General features: G+C 46.9%; 1 protein-coding gene across 1 annotated transcript in view; it reads right to left on the bottom strand.

Annotated features, from left to right (window-relative positions):
* Positions 1 to 18,901, bottom strand: part of LOC142302170 (uncharacterized) — a 143,543-nt gene extending 124,642 nt beyond the window's left edge. Inside the window, exon 1 of the mRNA XM_075343253.1 lies at positions 18,793 to 18,901. The gene's annotated coding sequence lies outside the window, so the exon portion shown is untranslated. The remainder of the gene's footprint in view (positions 1 to 18,792) is intronic.
* Positions 18,902 to 23,786: the final 4,885 nt, after the last annotated feature.

Below are 23,786 nucleotides of genomic sequence, written 5' to 3'. Positions count from 1 at the left end.
CTGAAAGCCGAAATACTGGCTCGGTTGGGGGTGAATACCTATGTACGGGCTCAGCGGGTAAATCAGTGGTTCTATGAGGAAGCCAAACCCGTACGCTCCCAGGCCTATGACTTGTTGCATCTTGTAAAAAAGTGGTTGCAGCCTGACACTCTGAGCCCGGCGCAAATGGTGGAAAGGGTAGTAGTGGATCGTTTTGTGCGCACTTTACCCGTCACCGTTCAACGGTGGGTCGGACAGGGTGACCCGAGTACCCTGGACCAATTAGTGTCCCTGGTAGAGCGGCATGTGGCTACGCAGGACTTGATACGGGACACTGAGACTTTGCGTACCACCCGTCGGTCCGGCCCCTCCAAGCCTAGGGCCAAGGACCCACCACTGACAACGGTGCAGGAGTCCCCTACTGTCCCGTCTGAGGCCGCGGCCGCCATTCCTGAGGTCCGGAAGGTTCTGTACCCTAAACGACAACCCGTCAAGGGGGTTTCCGTCCCCATTAGATGTTGGCGGTGCCAGCGGGTGAGACATATGGAAGCCCAGTGTCCACTCACCACGGAGCCCATGGATTGTGGGGTTACCCGGCGGGGTTCAATGTATGCTCAGGTGGTGTGTACCGCTGACCTGGTCTCCCCAGAGACGGAGCCCCACTTGTGCCAAATACAGGTGAATGGATGTCCGGTTACAGGATTGTTGGATTCCGGAAGCTTAGTGACCCTTGTGCGATCCACCTTGAGGGCTAAAGTAAAGGCCACAGGACGCACCGTGGGGGTGGTTTGCATACATGGGGACCGCCGCGACTATCCCACGGGGATTGTCACCATCACAGCACCTTGCGGTCAGGTGCAACATGAGGTGGGACTTCTTAACACTCTTCCTTATGACGTGATCCTAGGAAGGGATCTGCCCTATTTTTGGACTTTATGGAGGGGACCCCCTAAGTCCCCTCAGATATTGGTCGGTCCGGGACCTGAGCCCTACAATCCTGAATCCGGGACACCTGCCGTAGGGGTCACCATGATAGGGACAGAGTGTGAACCCGATAGGTCGCCCCTAGAGGTATTGGCAGGAGAGGCTGAGACGGTCGAGCCCATCCCGGAGTTGGAGGCGTCCCCGGATACGTTTGGGCCAGCCCAACTGCAGGACCCTACGTTAATACATGCCCGGAGTCGGGTGACAGTAGTTGACAGGGTGGCACAGCTGCCCGGTGCCCAGGTAAGGTACCCCTATTTCGCTCTTAAACAGGATTTACTCTACCGGGTAGATGAAATACGGGGCGTGGGGGTAGAACAGTTGGTGGTGCCCCAGCCGCATCGCCGGCGGGTCCTCGACTTGGCTCATAAACACCTGATGAGTGGCCACCTAGGGGTCAAGAAAACGCAGGAGCGAATATTGCAAAGGTTCTATTGGCCCGGGGTCTTTGGGGAGGTAAAACGGTTCTGCGAAACCTGCCCGGAGTGTCAGCTTACCGCACCTCTGACCCATTTTCGCAGTCCGTTGGTACCGTTACCCATTATAGAAGTCCCTTTTGAACGGATAGGGATGGATCTGGTGGGGCCCCTCGTAAAGTCCGCTCGAGGGCACCAACACATCCTAGTGATCGTTGACTATGCCACCCGGTATCCCGAGGCGATACCTCCCAGACATACTGCAGCAAAGCTTATAGCTCGGGAGTTGTTTGCTGTGTTCTGCCGGGTGGGATTGCCCAAGGAGATCCTTACGGATCAGGGGACCCCATTCATGTCTAAAGTGACCAAAGAGCTATGCCGGCTACTCCAGATCAAGCAGTTGCGTACGTCTGTGTATCATCCTCAGACGGACGGTTTAGTCGAGCGTTTCAATAAAACCCTGAAAACCATGCTAAAAAGGGTGATTTCAAAAGACGGGAAAGACTGGGATATGATGCTTCCCTATTTGATGTTTGCCATACGAGAGGTGCCACAGGCATCCACGGGGTTTTCGCCTTTTGAATTGTTATACGGGCGACATCCCCGGGGATTGTTGGACCTGGCAAAGGAAACATGGGAGCAAGAGCCCACCCCCCATAAAAGTGTGATCGAACACATTTTGGGTATGCAGAACCGCATAAGCGCGGTCATGCCAATTGTGAAGGAGCATTTACAGGAGGCTCAGGCCGCGCAAAGCGGCCGCTACAATAGACAAGCCACCGTGCGGACCTTTAAACCCGGGGATCGGGTGTTGGTATTAATCCCCACGGCGGAGAGTAAATTCCTGGCTCAGTGGCAAGGCCCCTACGAGATAAAGGAAAGAGTAGGGGTGGTTAACTATAAAGTATTGCAGCCCGGTAGGCGGAAACCTGAACAAATATACCATGTCAACCTATTAAAACCTTGGCAGGAACGGGAAAGCCTGATGGCTGTTTTTTCCCCACCTCCCTCCTCTTCGGGTCGTTCACATCCGGCTCCAGCGACCTCCGGAGAGGACGAACCGGAAGTAAGGATTGGAGAAGCCCTCACCAAGCAACAGAGGCGAGAGGCCAGACGGTTGGTTCAGCAGAACCCCGATGTCTTCTCCGAGCTGCCCGGTAGGACCAGTCTGATACGACATGATATTGTCACCGAGCCCCACCTGAAGGTATGCCTGAAGTCATACCGGGTACCGGAGGCTCGACGACAAGCCATATCGGAGGAAGTAAAGACAATGTTACGCCTGGGGGTCATCGAAAAATCCCGGAGTGAATGGGCTAGTCCGATTGTCCTAATACCAAAACCCGATGGCTCCTTAAGGTTCTGCAATGACTTTAGGACATTGAACGAAATATCCAAGTTCGATCTCTACCCCATGCCCCGGGTGGATGAGCTGATTGATAGGCTGGGACAGGCGCGATATTTTACCACGCTCGATCTGACCAAGGGGTACTGGCAGGTGCCACTGACGGAGTCCGCCAAGGAGAAAACCGCTTTTGTTACGCCGGAGGGTCTCTTCCACTATGTTGTCTTGCCTTTTGGGTTACATGGCGCTCCGGCCACGTTCCAGAGGTTGATGGACTTAGTGCTGGAACCCCACCAGGCGTATGCATCAGCGTACCTGGATGACATCATTATTTACAGCTCCGATTGGCAGACCCACTTGGAACAGGTACAAGCGGTGGTGGACGCGCTTCGAACAGCCGGATTGACAGCCAATCCCAAGAATTGTGCATTGGGACTCACGGAAGCCCGCTACTTGGGCTACGTAATAGGCCAAGGAGTGATTAAGCCCCAAATTAACAAGGTTGAGGCGATCCAGAAGTGGCCTAGACCCCTGACCACGAAGCAGGTTAGGGCCTTCCTGGGTATCGTGGGGTACTACAGGAGGTTTGTAAAGGACTTTGCGGGACTATCAGCCCCCTTGACGGACCTTCTCAAAGGCAAGAAGTCCGTCATGGTGCGCTGGACTCCGCAGGCCGAGGACTCCTTCCGGGCCCTGAAGGAGGTCCTGTGCAGACAGCCCGTTCTGGTACACCCTGATTTCCGGAAGGAGTGCATAGTACAGACTGACGCCTCGGAGGTCGGCCTGGGTGCAGTGCTGTCTCAGGTGGTTCAGGGGGAGGAACACCCCGTCACCTTTTTAAGTAGGAAGCTCACCCCTCCCGAGCGGAATTATAGCGTAGTGGAGAAGGAGTGCCTGGCGATCAAGTGGGCCTTGGAGTCCCTACGCTATTACCTGCTGGGACGGCAGTTTCGCTTGGTGATGGATCACTCTCCGCTGGTCTGGATGAGGTCCGCCAAGGAACGGAATGCCCGGGTTACCCGGTGGTTCCTTTTTCTGCAGAACATCCGGTTTATGGTTGAACACCGGGCCGGTAGGTTGCAGGGCAACGCCGATGCCTTGTCCCGCGGCCCGTGTTTGATGGCTGGAGTTCAACCCCGCACGCTTGAACTGAGGGGGGGGGGGTATGTGAGACTGTGACCGGGGTTATCTATGACGGCCGGTATGTCTCGCCCCGGTTGTGCTCACTCCATGACAGAAAGTAGATCCACTCTAGGGTTAATGCTGTTTCCCTACAGGCTGAAGGAAGGGTTAAATAGAATCAGGAACAAGGGCAGGTGTGCCGGGTGTGGGGGAGTGAACAGAACTTCCTGAGCTCTCTGCTGGAGAGGCACATGTATTTTGTTATGGACTTTTGTTTGGACATTAAAACCGTGTGCTGTGAACCTTAATGCCTGGATCCCGTGTCTTCTGCTGCGTAGCCGACCACGCTACCTCACATATGGTGGAGAATCGGCGGGCATGACAGCCGGTGAGGTGTAGCATCTGTCCCTGGTGACCCAGTAGCACATGTCCTGGATTCGAGCGGCTATACTACAGCCCAAACCCGGCGACGCCATGGAGGACATACTAAGGCAGCAGCAACAGACTAATGCACAGCTACAAGAGGCTAATGCACAGCAACAACAGGCTAATGCACAGCAGCAACAGACCAATGCACACCTGCTCCGGGCCTTGGAACGTCAGCAGCAAGCCTTGCAAGGGCAGGAAAAAAGGCACCAAGAACAGATGATTCTCCTGGCCAAGTCGATCCGTGCCGGACCGGCAGCAACAACCCCGGGACCGGGTGACGACGGCAGCGTCCGGAAAGCGGTGAGACAAGCGTTGCAAAAAATGACCCCCGGGTGATGATGTGGAAGCATTCCTGGCGGTGTTTGAGCGGGTGGCCGAGCGGGAAAAGCTGCCGACCCCCCAGTGGGCTGAGGTATTGTCGCCCTATCTGACGGGGGAACCCCAAAAAGCGTACCTGGACCTCTGTACTGAGGACGCCATTGACTATGTGACCCTGAAAGCCGAAATACTGGCTCGGTTGGGGGTGAATACCTATGTACGGGCTCAGCGGGTAAATCAGTGGTTCTATGAGGAAGCAAAACCCGTACGCTCCCAGGCCTATGACTTGTTGCATCTTGTAAAAAAGTGGTTGCAGCCTGACACTCTGAGCCCGGCGCAAATGGTGGAAAGGGTAGTAGTGGATCGTTTTGTGCGCACTTTACCCGTCACCGTTCAACGGTGGGTAGGACAGGGTGACCCGAGTACCCTGGACCAATTAGTGTCCCTGGTAGAGCGGCATGTGGCTACGCAGGACTTGATACGGGACACTGAGACTTTGCGTACCGCCCTCCAAGCCTAGGGCCAAGGACCCACCGCTGACAACGGTGCAGGAGTCCCCTACCGTCCCGTCTGAGGCCGCGGCCGCCATTCCTGAGGTCCGGAAGGTTCTGTACCCTTAACGACAACCCGTCAAGGGGGTTTCCGTCCCCATTAGATGTTGGCGGTGCCAGCGGGTGGGACATATGGAAGCCCAGTGTCCACTCACCACGGAGCCCATGGATTGTGGGGTTACCCGGCGGGGTTCAATGTATGCTCAGGTGGTGTGTACCGCTGACCTGGTCTCCCCAGAGACGGAGCCCCACTTGTGCCAAATACAGGTGAATGGATGTCCGGTTACAGGATTGTTGGATTCCGGAAGCTTAGTGACCCTTGTGCGATCCACCTTGAGGGCTAAAGTAAAGGCCACAGGACGTACCGTGGGGGTGGTTTGCATACATGGGGACCGCCGCGACAATCCCACGGGGATTGTCACCATCACAGCACCTTGCGGTCAGGTGCAACATGAGGTGGGACTTCTTAACACTCTTCCTTATGACGTGATCCTAGGAAGGGATCTGCCCTATTTTTGGACTTTATGGAAGGGACCCCATAAGTCCCCTCAGTTATTGGTCAGTCCGGGACCTGAGCCCTACAGTCCTGAATCCAGGACGCCTGCCGTAGGGGTCACCATGATAGGGACAGAGTGTGAACCCGATAGGTCACCCCTAGAGGTATTAGCAGGAGAGGCTGAGATGGTCGAGCCCATCCCGGAGTTGGAGGCGTCCCCGGATACGTTTGGGACAGCCCAACTCCAGGACCCTACGTTAATACATGCCCGGAGTCGGGTGACAGTAGTTGACGGGGTGGCACAGCTGCACGGTGCCCAGGTAAGGTACCCCCATTTCGCTCTTAAGCAGGATTTACTCTACCGGGTAGATGAAATACGGGGCGTGGGGGTAGAACAGTTGGTGGTGCCCCAGCCGCATCGCCGGCGGGTCCTCGACTTGGCTCATAAACACCTGATGAGTGGCCACCTAGGGGTCAAGAAAACGCAGGAGCGAATATTGCAAAGGTTCTATTGGCCCGGGGTCTTTGGGGAGGTAAAACGGTTCTGCGAAACCTGCCCGGAGTGTCAGCTTACCGCACCCCTAACCCATTTTCGCAGTCCGTTGGTACCTTTACCCATTATAGAAGTCCCTTTTGAACGGATAGGGATGGATCTGGTGGGGCCCCTCGTAAAGTCTGCTCGAGGGCACCAACACATCCTAGTGATCGTTGACTATGCCACCCGGTATACAGAGGCGATACCTCTGAGACATACTGCAGCAAAGCTTATAGCTCAGGAGTTGTTTGCGGTGTTCTGCCGGGTGGGATTGCCCAAGGAGATCCTTACGGATCAGGGGACCCCATTCATGTCTAAAGTGACCAAAGAGCTATGCCGGCTACTCCAGATCAAGCAGTTGCGTACGTCTGTGTATCATCCTCAAATGGACGGTTTAGTCGAGCGTTTCAATAAAACCCTGAAAACCATGCTCAAAAGGGTGATCTCCAAAGACGGGAAAGACTGGGATATGATGCTTCCCTATTTGATGTTTGCCATACGAGAGGTGCCACAGGCATCCACGGGGTTTTCGCCTTTTGAATTGTTATACGGGCGACATCCCCGGGGATTGTTGGACCTGGCAAAGGAAACATGGGAGCAAGAGCCCACCCCCCATAAAAGTGTGATCGAACACACTTTGGGTATGCAGAACCGCATAAGCGCGGTCATGCCAATTGTGAAGGAGCATTTACAGGAGGCTCAGGCCGCGCAAAGCGGCCGCTACAATAGACAAGCCACCATGCGGACCTTTAAACCCGGGGATCGGGTGTTGGTATTAATCCCCACGGCGGAGAGTAAATTCCTGGCTCAGTGGCAAGGCCCCTACGAGATAAAGGAAAGAGTCGGGGTGGTTAACTATAAAGTATTGCAGCCCGGTAGGCGGAAACCTGAACAAATATACCATGTCAACCTATTAAAACCCTGGCAGGAACGGGAAAGCCTGATGGCTGTTTTTTCCCCATCTCCCTCCTCTTCGGGTCGTTCACATCCGGCTCCAGCGACTTCCGGAGAGAACGAACCGGAAGTAAGGATTGGAGAAGCCCTCACCAAGCAACAGAGGCGAGAGGCCAGACGGCTGGTTCAGCAGAACCCCGATGTCTTCTCCGAGCTGCCCGGTAGGACCAGTCTGATACGACATGAGACATGCTGTGAACCTTAATGCCTGGATCCCGTGTCTTCTGCTGCGCAGCCGACCGTGCTACCTCACAATATATACAGAATAATACAGATACTGAGGATTACACCCAGTATACAGGACAGGAGAAGTGGTACTGTGCAGTGTATATATACAGAATAATACAGGTACTGAGGATTACACCCAGTATACAGGACAGGAGAAGTGGTACTGTGCAGTGCATAAATACACAATGATACAGATACTGAGGATTACACCCAGTATACAGGACAGGAGAAGTGGTACTGTGCAGTGTATATATACAGAATAATACAGATACTGAGGATTACACCTAGTATACAGGACAGGAGAAGTGGTACTGTGCAGTGTATATATACAGAATAATACAGATACTGAGGATTACACCCAGTATACAAGACAGGGGAAGTGGTACTGTGCAGTATATATATATAATATAATACAGGTACTGAGGAGTACCCCCAGTATAAAGGACAGGAGAAGTGGTACTGTGCAGTGTATATATACAAAATATTACAGATACTAAGGATTACACCCAGTATAAAGGACAGGAGAAGTGGTACTGTGCAGTGTATATATACAGAATAATACAGATACTGAGGATTACACCCAGTATACAGGACAGGAGAAGTGGTACTGTGCAGTGTATATATACAGAATAATACAGGTACTGAGGATAACACCCAGTATACAGGACAGGAGAAGTGGTACTGTGCAGTGTATATAAACAGAATAATACATATACTGAGGATTACACCCAGTAAACAGGACAGGAGAAGTGGTACTGTGCAGTGTATATATACAGAATAATACAGGTACTGAGGATTACACCCAGTATACAGGACAGGAGAAGTGGTACTGTGCAGTGTATATAAACAGAATAATACATATACTGAGGATTACACCCAGTAAACAGGACAGGAGAAGTGGTACTGTGCAGTGTATATATACAGAATAATACAGGTACTGAGGATTACACCCAGTATACAGGACAGGAGAAGTGGTACTGTGCAGTGTATATATACAGAATAATACAGATACTGAGGATTACACCCAGTATACAGGATAAGAGAAGTGGTACTGTGCATTGCATAAATACAGAATAATACAGATACTGAGGATTACACCCAGTATACAGGACAGGAGAAGTGGTACTCTGCAGTGTATATATACAGAATAATACAGATACTGAGGATTACACCCAGTATACAGGACAGGAGAAGTGGTACTGTGCAGTGTATATATACAGAATAATACAGATACTGAGGATTACACCCAGTATACAGGACAGGAGAAGTGGTACTGTGCAGTGTATATATACAGAATAATACAGATACTGAGGATTACACCCAGTATACAGGACAGGAGAAGTGGTACTCTGCAGTGTATATATACAGAATAATACAGATACTGAGGATTACACCCAGTATACAGGACAGGAGAAGTGGTACTGTGCATTGCATATATACAGAATAATACAGATACTGAGGATTACACCCAGTATACAGGACAGGAGTAGTGGTACTGTGCATTGCATATATACAGAATAATACAGATACTGAGGATTACACCCAGTATACAGGACAGAAGGAGTGGTACTGTGCAGTGTATATATACAGAATAATACAGATACTGAGGCTTACACCCAGTATACAGGACAGGAGAAGTGGTACTGTGCATTGCATATATACAGAATAATACAGATACTGAGGATTACACCCAGTATACAGGACAGGAGAAGTGGTACTGTGCAGTGCATAAATACAGAATGATACAGATACTGAGGATTACACCCAGTATACAGGACAGGAGAAGTGGTACTGTGCAGTGTATATATACAGAATAATACAGATACTGAGGATTACACCTAGTATACAGGACAGGAGAAGTGGTACTGTGCAGTGTATATATACTGAATAATACAGATACTGAGGATTACACCCAGTATACAGGACAGGAGAAGTGGCACTGTGCAGTGTATATATACAGAATAATACAGATACTGAGGATTACACCCAGTATACAGGACAGGAGAAGTGGTACTGTGCAGTGTATATATACAGAATAATACAGATACTGAGGACTACACCCAGTATACAGGACAGGAGAAGTGGTACTGTGCAGTATATATATATATATAGAATAATACACGTACTGAGGAGTACCCCCAGTATACAGGACAGGAGAAGTGGTACTGTGCATTGCATATATACAGAATAATACAGATACTGAGGATTACACCCAGTATACAGGACAGGAGAAGTGGTACTGTGCAGTGTATATATACAGAATAATACAGATACTGAGGACTACACCCAGTATACAGGACAGGAGAAGTGGTACTGTGCAGTATATATATATATATATATATAGAATAATACACGTACTGAGGAGTACCCCCAGTATACAGGACAGGAGAAGTGGTACTGTGCATTGCATATATACAGAATAATACAGATACTGAGGACTACACCCAGTATACAGGACAGGAGAAGTGGTACTGTGCAGTATATATATATATATATATATATATATATATATATATATATATATATAATACACGTACTGAGGAGTACCCCCAGTATACAGGACAGGAGAAGTGGTACTGTGCATTGCATATATACAGAATAATACAGATACTGAGGATTACACCCAGTATACAGGACAGGAGAAGTGGTACTGTGCAGTACATAAATACAGAATGATACAGATACTGAGGATTACACCCAGTATACAGGACAGGAGAAGTGGTACTGTGCAGTGTATATATACAGAATAATACAGATACTGAGGATTACACCTAGTATACAGGACAGGAGAAGTGGTACTGTGCAGTGTATATATACTGAATAATACAGATACTGGGGATTACACCCAGTATACAGGACAGGAGAAGTGGCACTGTGCAGTGTATATATACAGAATAATACAGATACTGAGGATTACACCCAGTATACAGGACAGGAGAAGTGGTACTGTGCAGTGTATATATACAGAATAATACAGATACTGAGGATTACACCCAGTATAAAAGACAGGGGAAGTAGTACTGTGCAGTATATATATATATAGAATAATACACGTACTGAGGAGTACCCCCAGTATACAGGACAGGAGAAGTGGTACTGTGCAGTGTATATATACAGAATATTACAGATACTAAGGATTACACCCAGTATAAAGGACAGGAGAAGTGGTACTGTGCAGTGTATATATACAGAATAATACAGATACTGAGGATTACACCCAGTATACAGGACAGGAGAAGTGGTACTGTGCAGTGTATATGTACAGAATAATACAGACACTGAGGATTACACCCAGTATACAGGACAGGAGAAGTGGTACTGTGCAGTGTATATATATACATAATACAGATACTGAGGATTACACTCAGTATACAGGACAGGAGAAGAGGTACTGTGCAGTGTATATATACAGAATAATACAGATACTGAGGATCACACCCAGTATACAGGACAGGAGAAATGGTACTCTGCAGTGTACATATACAGAATAATACAGATACTGAGGATTACACCCAGTATACAGGATAGGAGAAGTGGTACTGTGCAGTGTGTATATATACAGAATAATACAGATACTGAGGATTACACCCAGTATACAGGACAGGAGAAGTGGTACTGTGCAGTGTATATATACAGAATAATACAGATACTGAGGATTACACCCAGTATACATGACTGATGGACTAGTGAATTGCGCTCCTGGTAACCTAATAAATAAGACACCACACACTGCGTGACATGGATTAAAATTTTGGCCACAGCAGCCCTTTATTTTTTATAAGAAAAAACATCAACAAGAAAAAACAAGATTATCGGCCCAGAGATGTGGTTGTTATAAATCCCAGCCCCATATCCCCCTCCGCCGTGTACACCTAGCTCAAGGGGGAATCTGGGTATACCCCTTGATCATTTTCCTTGTGTCCGCTGAGCTCCTCCCCAGGGACCCATATTCCACTGTCCACTGAGCTCCTCCCCAGGGACCCATATTCCACTGTCCGCTGAGCTCTGGCCCAGGGACCCCATTAAAAACATAATTCTCCAACCAACAAAGAGGGGGTTTAAACAACCACATCCCGCCAAGACTCGCTCTTGTGACACCTTACAAGAGTGAGTTCCTCCACAACTTAATGGCTCGTTCTACTCCTTCTTGTATTCCCAACATCCATATATCAATGCCAATGTCATTAAGATGTACCTTATCATCTCTCCAAAATTGTTCCTTTGTATTTTCAAGCATCTGGTGACGTATGGCCACCCCTCCGTTTTCCAACACAAATTTTGTTATTTTCTTATTAACCTTTATCCTTGTATTATTGATGCGAGCCACTGATCGCGCTGTTCTCCACATTTGTCTAGCTACTATATCCGACCAGACCACCACTGTTTCTGGGTAAGACCTCCATAAATTCAACATATCAAGCTTTATGTTCCTAACTAAATGTCTTGATGTTCTTATTGCTAAATCATTACCACCTAAATGGATAAGTAAGACGTCCGGGGGGCGGTAGAACTCCACATGATACTGGATTTCTTTTAACAGCTGATGCCACTGCATTCCCCTCTTTCCTATCCATGTCACCCGTGCCAAGGAACTGGGCAACCCCAACTGTTTACCATTAGGCCTGACTGCTGCACGTAAGGCCCCCCAAAAAACAAATGAATGTCCCATGATCCAAACCAGGCATTGCTGTTCAGCTAAAACAAAAAACAAAAACACAATTATCACACAATTGTCTAAATGAAGACACAACTACTATAAGATTACCAAAATGTACACATATATATATATACATGTACGCCATTTATAATAAATGTAATCTAATGTAACTCTTAAATCTGCTCGATTCCCATCTCCCAATTTTTTTTAACTATGTCAGGCCCTAAGCCCCATCTACAGCTTCTGTGGCTGCTCCTATCCTAAACGAGTGTGAAGTGAATGCATTTGGAGACTCTCCCAATATTGTCAGGCATTTTTTAAGAACTGCTGTGAATTGAAATTGTGACAATGACTTACAATCCTCATGAATTAGTAATGAACCTTGGATATTTGGCCTTCTTAAGACATAGTTTCTAAAACAGATGACCGGGCCGGCCCTGGAACCGCTTAAAGGAAACAATGTGATCCATTTTCCTCTACCCTGTTGATCAGTTTTTGACTTTGCCAGAAAACATTCCAATCTGTCTGTGTACTGATGCACGTCCTCGGCTTGTAGACCCATCTGTCTGTGTACTGATGCATGTCCTCAGCTTGTAGACCCCGTCTGTCTGTGTACTGATGCATGTCCTCAGCTTGTAGACCCCGTCTGTCTGTGTACTGATGCACGTCCTCAGCTTGTAGACCCAGTCTGTCTGTGTACTGATGCATGTCCTCGGCTTGTAGACCCCGTCTGTCTGTGTACTGATGCATGTCCTCAGCTTGTAGACCCCCACTTCTGGTGGAGCTACTCGACACTAACTCGCTGATTCTAAAAGCTCCAAAAAAAGGCCAGTGTGAATGCACAACTAAAGAGAAACACTTCAAACGGACTGCTCCAGACTCGGCCTAGTACACTCAGTATCTGCTGCAATAACTGGAAAGAAATCGGACGCCGTTTATCTCTGGTCTTCTTACAACTTTTCCTGTAACCCTTTAGGGCCTGCTTAACTAAAAAATGCTTTGTGTAATCAGTGAAGTCGTGCAACTTAAACCAAAAAGCTAATCCAGACATTTTACTATCAATACTGGACAATGAAGTACCGTCCACAAAGGCCCTGCTAATGTAAAATAACAACAAGGAAACATTGTCATGTGACCTGGCATCATGTCCCACTAGAGCACACAAGTCTTCCCATTCCCTCCATGCTGACTGGTACCTCTGCCATGTGCTTACACCCACAGACCGTTCTATCAGAGCGTATGCGGTGTCACTGGCAGTGACCACAGAAAATCCGGACACTTCTTGCCTTGTACCTCTGCCATCGGGGCTAACGAACGGAATCTGTCCCACTGAAAACGAGACAGAGCATCAGCCACAGAATTGCAAACACCGGGGACATGCACAGCTGTAATCTGACAATGTGACTTTAAACAGCGCAGCACTAGATGACGCAGCAACGTAACAACAGGCAGGGAAGAAGCTGATTGTTTGTTGATGACTTCTACAACTCCCAAGTTATCACAATGAAATCTCACTTTTCGGTTTTGGAAAATATTGCACCAAATTTCACAAGCAACCACTATGGGGAACAATTCAAGGAGTACTAAGTTTCGTGTTAACCCATTGTTTCTCCAACTCTCTGGCCACCTATCTGCACACCACTGTCCAGAACAATATGCACCAAAACCAGTTGACCCCGCTGCATCAGTGTGGATGTCTAGATCAAAATTTGAAACCGGTGGTCTGATCCACAATGACCTCCCATTAAACTCCATTAAGAACTGTTCCCATACCGCCAGATCGTCCTTTAATGTTCTAGCCATCCGCACAAAGTGATGTGGAAAGGTTATGCCTGAGGTAGCTGCAGCTAGGCGCCTACAAAAAACTCTACCCATTGGAATAATGCGACACGCAAAGTTCATTTTTCCTAACAGCGATTGTAGATCCTTTAATCTGATCTTACGGTGAGATCTAGCTTCTCTGACTGCCTCCAGCAGATCACTGACCTTGTCTTCCGGTAATCTGCACTCCATGGCCTCACTGTCAATCAAAATTCCTAAAAACTTGATAAGTGTAGACGGGCCTTCTGTTTTATCTGATGCTAACGGTACTCCGAAACGCTTAAAAACCGACTGAATCGCTGCCAATAATGAAGCACAAACAAATGACTTTGGTGGACCAATACATAGGAAATCATCTAGATAATGCAGGACAGAACGCACGCCGGCTTCCTTCTTTACTACCCACTCCAAAAATGTGCTAAATGATTCAAACAAGGAGCATGAGATGGAGCAGCCCATCGGTAAACACAAGTCTACATAAAACCTTCCCTGCCACTGACAACCCAAGAGATGGAAGCTTTGTGGATGGACTGGTAAGAGTCTAAAGGCAGCTTCAATGTCTGTTTTTGCCATTAAAGCTCCTCTGCCGTACTTCTGTACCCATGCAATCGCTGTATCAAATGAAGTATACGAGACTGTGCAAAGTTCCTGATCGATTCCATCATTAACTGAGCTTCCATGAGGGAAGGACAGATGATGGATCAGCCTAAACTTATTGGGTTCCTTCTTTGGGACCACTCCCAATGGAGAGACTCTTAAGTTTTCTATTGGCATTTTGGGGAATGGGCCTGCCATGCGGCCCAGGTCAATTTCTTTGTTTAGTTTTGTGGAGACAATGTGAGAATATGTATAAGCTGAAGCAAGGTTACGAGAACAGGTTAATGGGCCCGAAGTAGATGGGATCTTAAAACCTTCTGAGAAACCCTCCCCCAGCAATTGTGCTGCTTTTCTGTCTGGGTACCTGCTTAGATAGCCCACCATCTCCCCGAGTCTAATTGGGGTTTCCCCCTTTTTGGTTAATCTCTGCTGTTGGGGTTTTATTTCGTTTAAAGCATTTTGATAGGCTATGGTTTCCACTACAGAAGGTGCATTCATGTCTGTACCTGCATGTGTTTCCGAATCTGCACTGGCTATCATTGAACTGCCAGCAGCAACCTTTTCTGTTTGCTGCCGACAATCCGATTGCTGATGATCTGCCGACATAGCCCTGAAAGGGCTGATTAACCCCACGTGGCGCTGTCATGAGACGCATCCATAAACCAATATCTTTGTGATCCCAACGAATCCCTTGGCGACCAGCCTTTCGTTGGCGAAACTGCTCATCATAGCGCAGCCATGCTAAACCTCCATACACACGGTGCGCCTCCCCGATAGAATTCATGTAACAAAATAAGGCAGAGCAATGTTCAGGAGTTTTTTGGCCTATTACACTTGCTAATATGGCAAAGGCCTGGAACCAATTGCTAAATGTTTGGGGGATGAGACAATACCGTCTTTCTTGTTCCTCTCTTTTCCTCTCATCAAACCTTACTCTATCCAAGTTATATTTTTCTAAGGGCAATAATGAAAATATTTCCACATATTCGTCGGCCCAAATCTTCTCCCTAACCTCCTGTTTCAAATGAATTCCTAGAGGACCCTCAAAACATACATATAATTCTCCTTTTGCTGCATCAGATAATGTAACCCCTTGTGAAATTACTGCGTCCTCCTGTGTCTCTGGATCAGCACACGACTGACTTACCATCTCCGATGTCCGGCGACCATTCCCGCACCATGCAGCAATAGGAGAAGAAGTTATGGGTAAGCTAGACTGACTCAACGCCTTCTTAACCCCTGACACTAATTGCTGTACTACTGAATTAAGATCCCATCCTACATTGCCGGGAACTGTACCCCCAACTGCGCCCACTGGACTCATTACAGGTGTTGTTACACTAGATATAGGACAAGAAAAAGTGTTCTCACCAATACCTGGCTGCGTCCTAGGTTGACCAGCCGTCCGTGACGTATTAGTTATAGTCTCTACAGCCCCTTCATTATTGAAGTGCTGCGTGCTGCTGCCCTCTAGTGGGGAGTCGTTATCTGTGTCATAGTCATTGTCTGGAATCTCTGCTGAGTCTTGTAGCTGTAGATTTATTGCTTGACTCCAATCCTGAGCCGGCCGATGAAGTTTTTGTCTGGTTAAAGTACTTTTGCGCAGTTGTCTTTTTGGATTCCTACCACTCCTCGTGTAATGTGAACCCGGATCCGGAAATGTTGTGTGTCCTAAGCCCATCCCCCCGTGTTGGTTTAGTTCCTGGGGTGAGGCCGTATGATGTCCTCTAGAATGATGCAAAGTTTGTTGAGGAAGTTCTAAGGATTCATGGTGGGCTGTGGTCACGTCAGTTGTAGCTTGTGTGGCTGCTTCTCTGGCTGGCACATCAGTAGAGCTGGACTTTCTCCTTGCACTTCTTGGTGTCTCTCTGGTTAGATGATCTGGCTCTTTTCTCTGTACCTTGTTCTTCTGGTAATGTAGTTTCCTTCCTGGTTTGTAAGAAGGATCAGAGGCCGTGCTGCGCTTTGCTCTTTTCCTAGAAGTAACAGAAGGACTTATGATCCTATTGTGAGTCCTATTGGCCATTTCAGAAGTTAGTCTCTCAGGAGGTCTTGATCTTCTTAGAGTTTGATGTTCAGAAAGTTCAGAAGGGACAGATGCTGTATCCCGGGCACTCTTCAGCAATTCGTCTAGCTGGGCCTGAATCCATTCGGGCCTACACGTCAAAGCCGCAGCCTGAACAGTCTTCAGCAAGGCATCCATACTGCTGGTTCAGTCTTTGAGTCCAGGACAAAGGAATGACACCTTAACATGGGACCTATTTCTTATATGGCCCCTGCCCCCCCGTCTCTCCTCCTGCTCGCTCACCCCCCACCACATTCCTTAGGTAAAAACCCCATCCCTTACTCCTTAACCCTTTCCTGGATCTATCACTGCCTCAGTCATGTACGTTACGGCTATCTGCCTTCACTCTGCTGGACAGGAGGAGTGGTACTGTGCATTGCATATATACAGAATAATACAGATACTGAGGATTACACCCAGTATACAGGACAGGAGAAGTGGTACTGTGCAGTGCATATATACAGAATAATACAGATACTGAGGATTACACCCAGTACACAGGGCAGGAGGAGTGGTACTGTGCAGTGTATATATACAGAATAATACAGATACTGAGGATTACACCCAGTATACAGGACAGGAGAAGTGGTACTGTGCAGTGTATATATACAGAATAATACAGATACTGAGGATTACACCCAGTATACAGGACAGGAGGAGTGGTACTGTGCAGTGTATATATACAGAATAATACAGATACTGAGGATTACACCAAGTATACAGGACAGGAGAAGTGGTACTGTGCAGTGTATATATACAGAATAATACAGATACTGAGGATTACACCCAGTATACAGGACAGGAGAAGTGGTACTGTGCAGTGTATATATACAGAATAATACAGATACTGAGGATTACACCCAGTATACAGGACAGGAGAAGAGGCACTGTGCAGTGTATATATACAGAATAATACAGATACTGAGGATTACACCCAGTATACAGGACAGGAGAAGTGGTACTGTGCAGTGCATATATACAGAATAATACAGATACTGAGGATTACACCCAGTATACAGGACAGGAGAAGTGGTACTGTGCAGTGTATATATACAGAATAATACAGACACTGAGGATTACACCCAGTATACAGGACAGGAGAAGTGGCACTGTGCAGTGTATATATACAGAATAATACAGATACTGAGGATTACACCCAGTATACAGGACAGGAGAAGTGGTACTGTGCAGTGTATATATACAGAATAATACAGACACTGAGGATTACACCCAGTATACAGGACAGGAGAAGTGGTACTGTGCAGTGTATATATACAGAATAATACAGATACTGAGGATTACACCCAGTATACAGGACAGGAGAAGTGGTACTGTGCAGTGTATATATACAGAATAATACAGACACTGAGGATTACACCCAGTATACAGGACAGGAGAAGTGGCACTGTGCAGTGTATATATACAGAATAATACAGATACTGAGGATTACACCCAGTATACAGGACAGGAGAAGTGGTACTGTGCAGTGTATATATACAGAATAATACAGACACTGAGGATTACACCCAGTATACAGGGCAGGAGGAGTGGTACTGTGCAGTGTATATATACAGAATAATACAGATACTGAGGATTACACCAAGTATACAGGACAGGAGAAGTGGTACTGTGCAGTGTATATATACAGAATAATACAGATACTGAGGATTACACCCAGTATACAGGACAGGAGAAGTGGTACTGTGCAGTGTATATATACAGAATAATACAGACACTGAGGATTACACCCAGTATACAGGACAGGAGGAGTGGCACTGTGCAGTGTATATATACAGAATAATACAGATACTGAGGATTACACCCAGTATACAGGACAGGAGAAGTGGTACTGTGCAGTGTATATATACTGAATAATACAGATACTGCGGATTACACCCAGTATACATGACAGGAGAAGTGGTACTGTGCAGTGTATATATACAGAATAATACAGATACTGAGGATTACACCAAGTATACAGGACAGGAGAAGTGGTACTGTGCAGTGTATATATACAGAATAATACAGATACTGAGGATTACACCCAGTATACAGGACAGGAGAAGTGGTACTGTGCAGTGTATATATACAGAATAATACAGACACTGAGGATTACACCCAGTATACAGGACAGGAGGAGTGTTACTGTATTTGTGAGTATGAGGCGGCAGGCGCTGGCAGCTTCCAGGATTTTTCACTATATGCTTTGTAAGTTGATCGTCTACATTCCTCACAGCATTTCCATCTGGTCTCAGATTTCACATATTTTGAGTCTTCAGATCACAGTTCTCTTACCTCATCTCATGGTAGAGGAGTCACAGAAGTTTTTCTTTTTCTAATTCTGAATGTCACTCAATGTCTCTGCCGGGCGCAGTCTTCTCTTGTAAGATCCTTGTTAGAAACTGCAGCTCATTTCTGGATACTGAAAGTGAAAGTGAAAGTCACATACCGGACAGGACGGTCACTTCCTTGGTGTACAGGAAGCTCATCACGCTGGGAGGGGCGCGCCTTATCTACTGACCACTGCATCTTAAAGGAAAACACATATTTATGTATTTCCTAAAGAAAATTGTATTGTTTTATTTAATTTTCTTTTCATTTTTATCACTTTACTGTATGGAATGATGACGCTGTTTGTGTGTAAAATGTTTGTGACGGTTATTATAGCAAATTATAGGAGTTCTAATTTTTGTATATGTCTTATTGATGAGCGATCACTGCCGTGCTCCTAATCTCGGTAATTAGTAATGAGAGCTCCAAAACAGCTGCACACAGGCTTTGTTATAATCGTTCTCTATATACAGGCCTTCTAAACTTCTGAACATGTTTGTGTGCCAAAGAATGAGGAGAACATCTAATAGGAGAACATCTAATAGGAGAACATCTAATAGGAGAACATCTAATAGGAGATGTGGCCTTGGTGGTGCAGCTATTTCAGGGTGAGGATTTGGTAGATATGTGCCTTCTATGCTGCAAACTGAACACCTTCCCTTGGAGTACGCAGGCAACAGGCTGATTTTCTACACTTCTTAGGCATGAGTACTGTCGCATGAATGGTAAGTCAAGAACTTGTTGAGGTGGTTTTATATTATATGGCTACCGCTTCCTCCAGTTCCTTTGCATTGTCTTCCACCTTTGTTTACACCTGAAAGTTCCATGTTCATCTTCCTTCCACCTCACCCCATAAAAAACAGCCAAGAAGTGGGAGCCACAAGTCATCCAGTAGTCACTTATGCTTTTTGATGACTTTGCTGACTGGGGTCCTGTGGCCTATCTACTTGGCTCTGCCTCAGAGGTGGAAGAAACCGAGTGCACTGGCATCCAACAACTGTGTTGGAGGATGAGTCCATGTGAGGGATGGTAGACATGATCTACGGATCTCCCCAATACAGCTAACAGGATGATGAAACAGAAGTGCCAACTGCTGTGGCTTTCATCAGTGTGCAGACTGGGAAGGAAGACATGGCTGAGGAGTGGGTGAAAGATCCTGCGAGTGATGACGATAAGGTGCTTGACCCCACCTGGAGCCAAGGCCGTGATAGTGATGTGTGCAGTTCCGATGAAAGGGAGGTCTTCAGGAGACAAAACAGCAGCACAGCAAAAGAGGGAGCATGGGGAAAAAGCTCTGTGGTTGGCCTATAGCCAGTAAGCCGGCTGCTACCGCAAGTCTCACTGGTGAAAACATCCCAGCAAAGCCAACTCTAAAGACTTCCATGGTATGGCATTTCTACTGGGAATATACTGATAACAAGAGAGTGGTGGTTTGCAAAATGTGCCATCAGAACCTGCAGCGAGGGAAAAATCTTCTCAATCTGAGCACCACCTGCATGATGCATCATCTAAATTCCCAGCTTGTTGTTGCCTTTGGGCAGCATGGCTAATGTGAGTAAACCCTTAGTGCAATGATTATCAAATAACTGCCAAGTTCCCCTGACTGTCACCAATGCTGATTATTGGGTGTCCGCCCTGCTAGATTCCTGCTACTACGTCAAGGTGCCATGGTTACTTCCATCACGGAAGCATGGCCGAGTCTAACACTTCATCACTGCCACAGTACCACCAAATCCAAGGGTCTTATTCCATTATTCAACACTGTCGTATTGAGACATAGCTGCCTGCTTTGGACAATGTTTTTTTCAAAATAAATGCAATACATTCCTGGGATGGACACTGAGCAGCATGAGTGAACTGCTTCAGGTGTAAATGGCTGGGACTGGCAGTAGCAAGTCTAGCTGGTGGACCTGCGGCTCCATTTCAAATGCAACTACAATCTTTTAAATGCAGCAACTAGACTGTCCAACACTGGAGCAGAAAAATTGGCTTCTGTGTGGGAACTGTTAAATCTGGTAGTGTAAAGGCGGCGTTACATGCTAAGATTTATCTGACGATATATCATCGGGGTCATGGACTCCGTGACGCACATCCGGCATCGTTAGCGACGTCGTTGCGTGTGACACCTACAAGCGACTTAGAACTATCGGAAATAGATTTAAAAATGGTTCATCGTTGAAACGTCATTCAGTTTCAAAATATTGTTCGTCGTTTGGAACGCAGCAGACATATTGGTACGTTTGACACCCTGCCAATGACGAACAACATCCACACGACTGCCTTGGTCAAACAATATATCGCTGAACGATTTAGCGTAGTTTGGGAGATCGTTACGTGTGACCGCTAATAAACGACCTATGAGCGATTAGGCAAATCGTTACTACGATCTGGGCATGTCACATCGCTAACGAGATCGTCAGATAAATCGTAGCGTGTAACGCCACCTTTAGAATCGGTGCCCTGCTGAAAGCACAGAGTTGGCACCTGAGGAGTATGGGCATCTTTAGTTAACATCACACCCTTGAAAATGAGCTAACTAGTGGGAACCCCAACAAATCACGTACATGTCACTTACGTTTTTTGAGCACTCAGTTGGATGAGGTTGCATGGCCTATCTCTGTTTTAATTTGGTGAGGTATTGGGGATCTTGGGCATTTAGAGATGTGAATGTTAACCAGGTAAAGAGGCTGTTTAGGGACCTTTTTACAGATTGGGTGGTGTGTGGTGGGTCTCGGGTAATATTGGCTGTTGGAGTTAACCTGCTAAAGAGGCTGTTTAGTGGCATTTGTTTACAATTCGGTATCTGTGGTGGAACTCTGTCAATCTATGTGAGGAACTGGGAATAAAGGCTACATAAGAAAATTTGTTGAACTTCTTGATTTGTGAGTGGAGTCTGGCAGTCCTGGCTGTGTGGGTCAACTGTTTAAAGAGTCTCTGTCTTTGCCTGAGGATTGTCTCCTTTTAAAGCATTTTTTTCAGCTCTTGGCTTGGGCTCATTTATGATGACCATGACAGAGTTGCAGTGGCTGACTTCAAGATCCATATGTTGGTTCAGGCTCATTGTAGATCTGAAGACTACTGCTCAGAGTTTAGATGATGGTAATTAGATACACCCTGTCTTTGTGCGAAAAGTTGAACGGATGGACTTTACCTGGCTGGTTCCCACCGTGAAGCATGGAAGAGGAGGTGTGATGGTGTGGGGGGGCTTTGCTGGTGACACTGTTGGGGATTTATTCAAAATTGAAGGCATACTGAACCAGCATGGCTACCACAGCATCTTGCAGCGGCATGCTATTCCATCCGGTTTGTGTTTAATTGGACCATCATTTATTTTTCAACAGGACAATGACCACAAACACACCTCCAGGCTGTGTAAGGGCTATGTGACTAAGAAGGAGTGTGATAAGGTGCTACGCCAGATGACCTGGTCTCAACGGTCACCAGACCAGACCTGAACCCAATCGAGATGGTTTGGGGTGAGCTGGACCCCAGAGTGAAGGCAAAAAGGGACAACAAGTGCTAAGCATCTCTGGGAACTCCTTCAAGACTGTTGGAAAACCATTTTCGGTGACTACCTCATTAAGCTCCTCAAGAGAATGCCAAGAGTGTGCAAAGCAGTAATGAAAGCAAATGGGGGATACTTTGAAGAACCTAGAATATAAGACATATTTTCAGTTGTTTCACACTTTTTTGTTAAGTATTTCCTTCCACATGTGTTAATTCAAAGTTTTGATGCCTTCAATGTGAATCTGCAATTTTTAGAGTCATGAAAATAAGAAAACCTCTTTGAATGAGAAGGTGTGTCAAAACTTTTGGTCTGTACTGTAGATGCACTTAGTTTATGCACAAATGCTGCCTTTTCTCCTTTTGGATACAGACGGTTAACGAAAGCTGATGGCCATCGCAGTCCCCCAGTACAAGTCATCATTACTCCTCTAAAAGAGCTGTGCCTGTGCTATACCAGCATGTTGGAGACATCAGCCATTCCTTGAAAAACTTTGTGTCTTACAGGGTGCATTTCACCACTGACATCTGGAAGAGGAAGCATGGTAAAAATCTGTATCTATCACTTCCTCCACTGCTTCGGCCTCTTCCACCTCATGTAGGGCTTCTACCTGCACACTGAACCTTTCCCTTAATATGATATGCATTCAAACACTGCAGAGAGAATTCCCCCCACCACCAAACAGTGCAGCTAAGGGTACCGTCACACTAAACGACGTACCATTGATTTCGACCATGATACGACCTGGTCAGGATAGCTGGTACGTCGCTACAGGGTCCCTAGTGAGCTGTCAAACAGTCAGATCTTCCCAAAGATGCAGCAACGATACGGCTACCCATAACAACCTGTACAACGATATCAGTGGTTGCTGGGACCCTGTCACATAGCACGATTCAAATCTTGATTAGTAACAGGCGTGCATCTACATTGCCTTTTCCGTGCCCCCTCTGCTCCGATTTGTGGTCGTAACTGCCTTGTAATTTTGTGGCCTTGATTTTAGAGAAGGCAACATAATAGCACTTCCATCCTTCTCCATTCTTGTCTATCCTACAGTCCCGATGCAGAATGGACTGTATTACGATCTACTGCTACACGTGGTCCAGCACAAGTGAATTCAGCCCTCTGAAATCTACTGCGATCTACAAGCCAGAACAGAGGATGGAAGTGGCCAATCCGAATGCAGTAGCGATCACCAATCGGAACAGAGAGGACGCGGAAAACAATGAAGATGCACGCCTACGTAAGTCACGAACGAGGTCGTTGGGTAAGGAGTCAAACAAACTGATGCGTGCTGCCCTGTGGGAGCCCGATGACCAAAAAATGAACCAGAACAGTGTGTAACGATCATCGATTTCACAGCAGAGGCCAGGTTGCTGCTTAGTGTCACACATAGCGAGATTGCTGATGAGGTCACTGGTACGTTACAAAACCTGTGACTCAGCAGCGATCTCGA

The sequence above is a fragment of the Anomaloglossus baeobatrachus genome, chromosome 4 (assembly GCF_048569485.1).
Source record: "Anomaloglossus baeobatrachus isolate aAnoBae1 chromosome 4, aAnoBae1.hap1, whole genome shotgun sequence".
NCBI classification, from domain to species: Eukaryota; Metazoa; Chordata; class Amphibia; order Anura; family Aromobatidae; genus Anomaloglossus; species Anomaloglossus baeobatrachus.
This window is presented reverse-complemented; position numbering and strand designations above follow the sequence as displayed.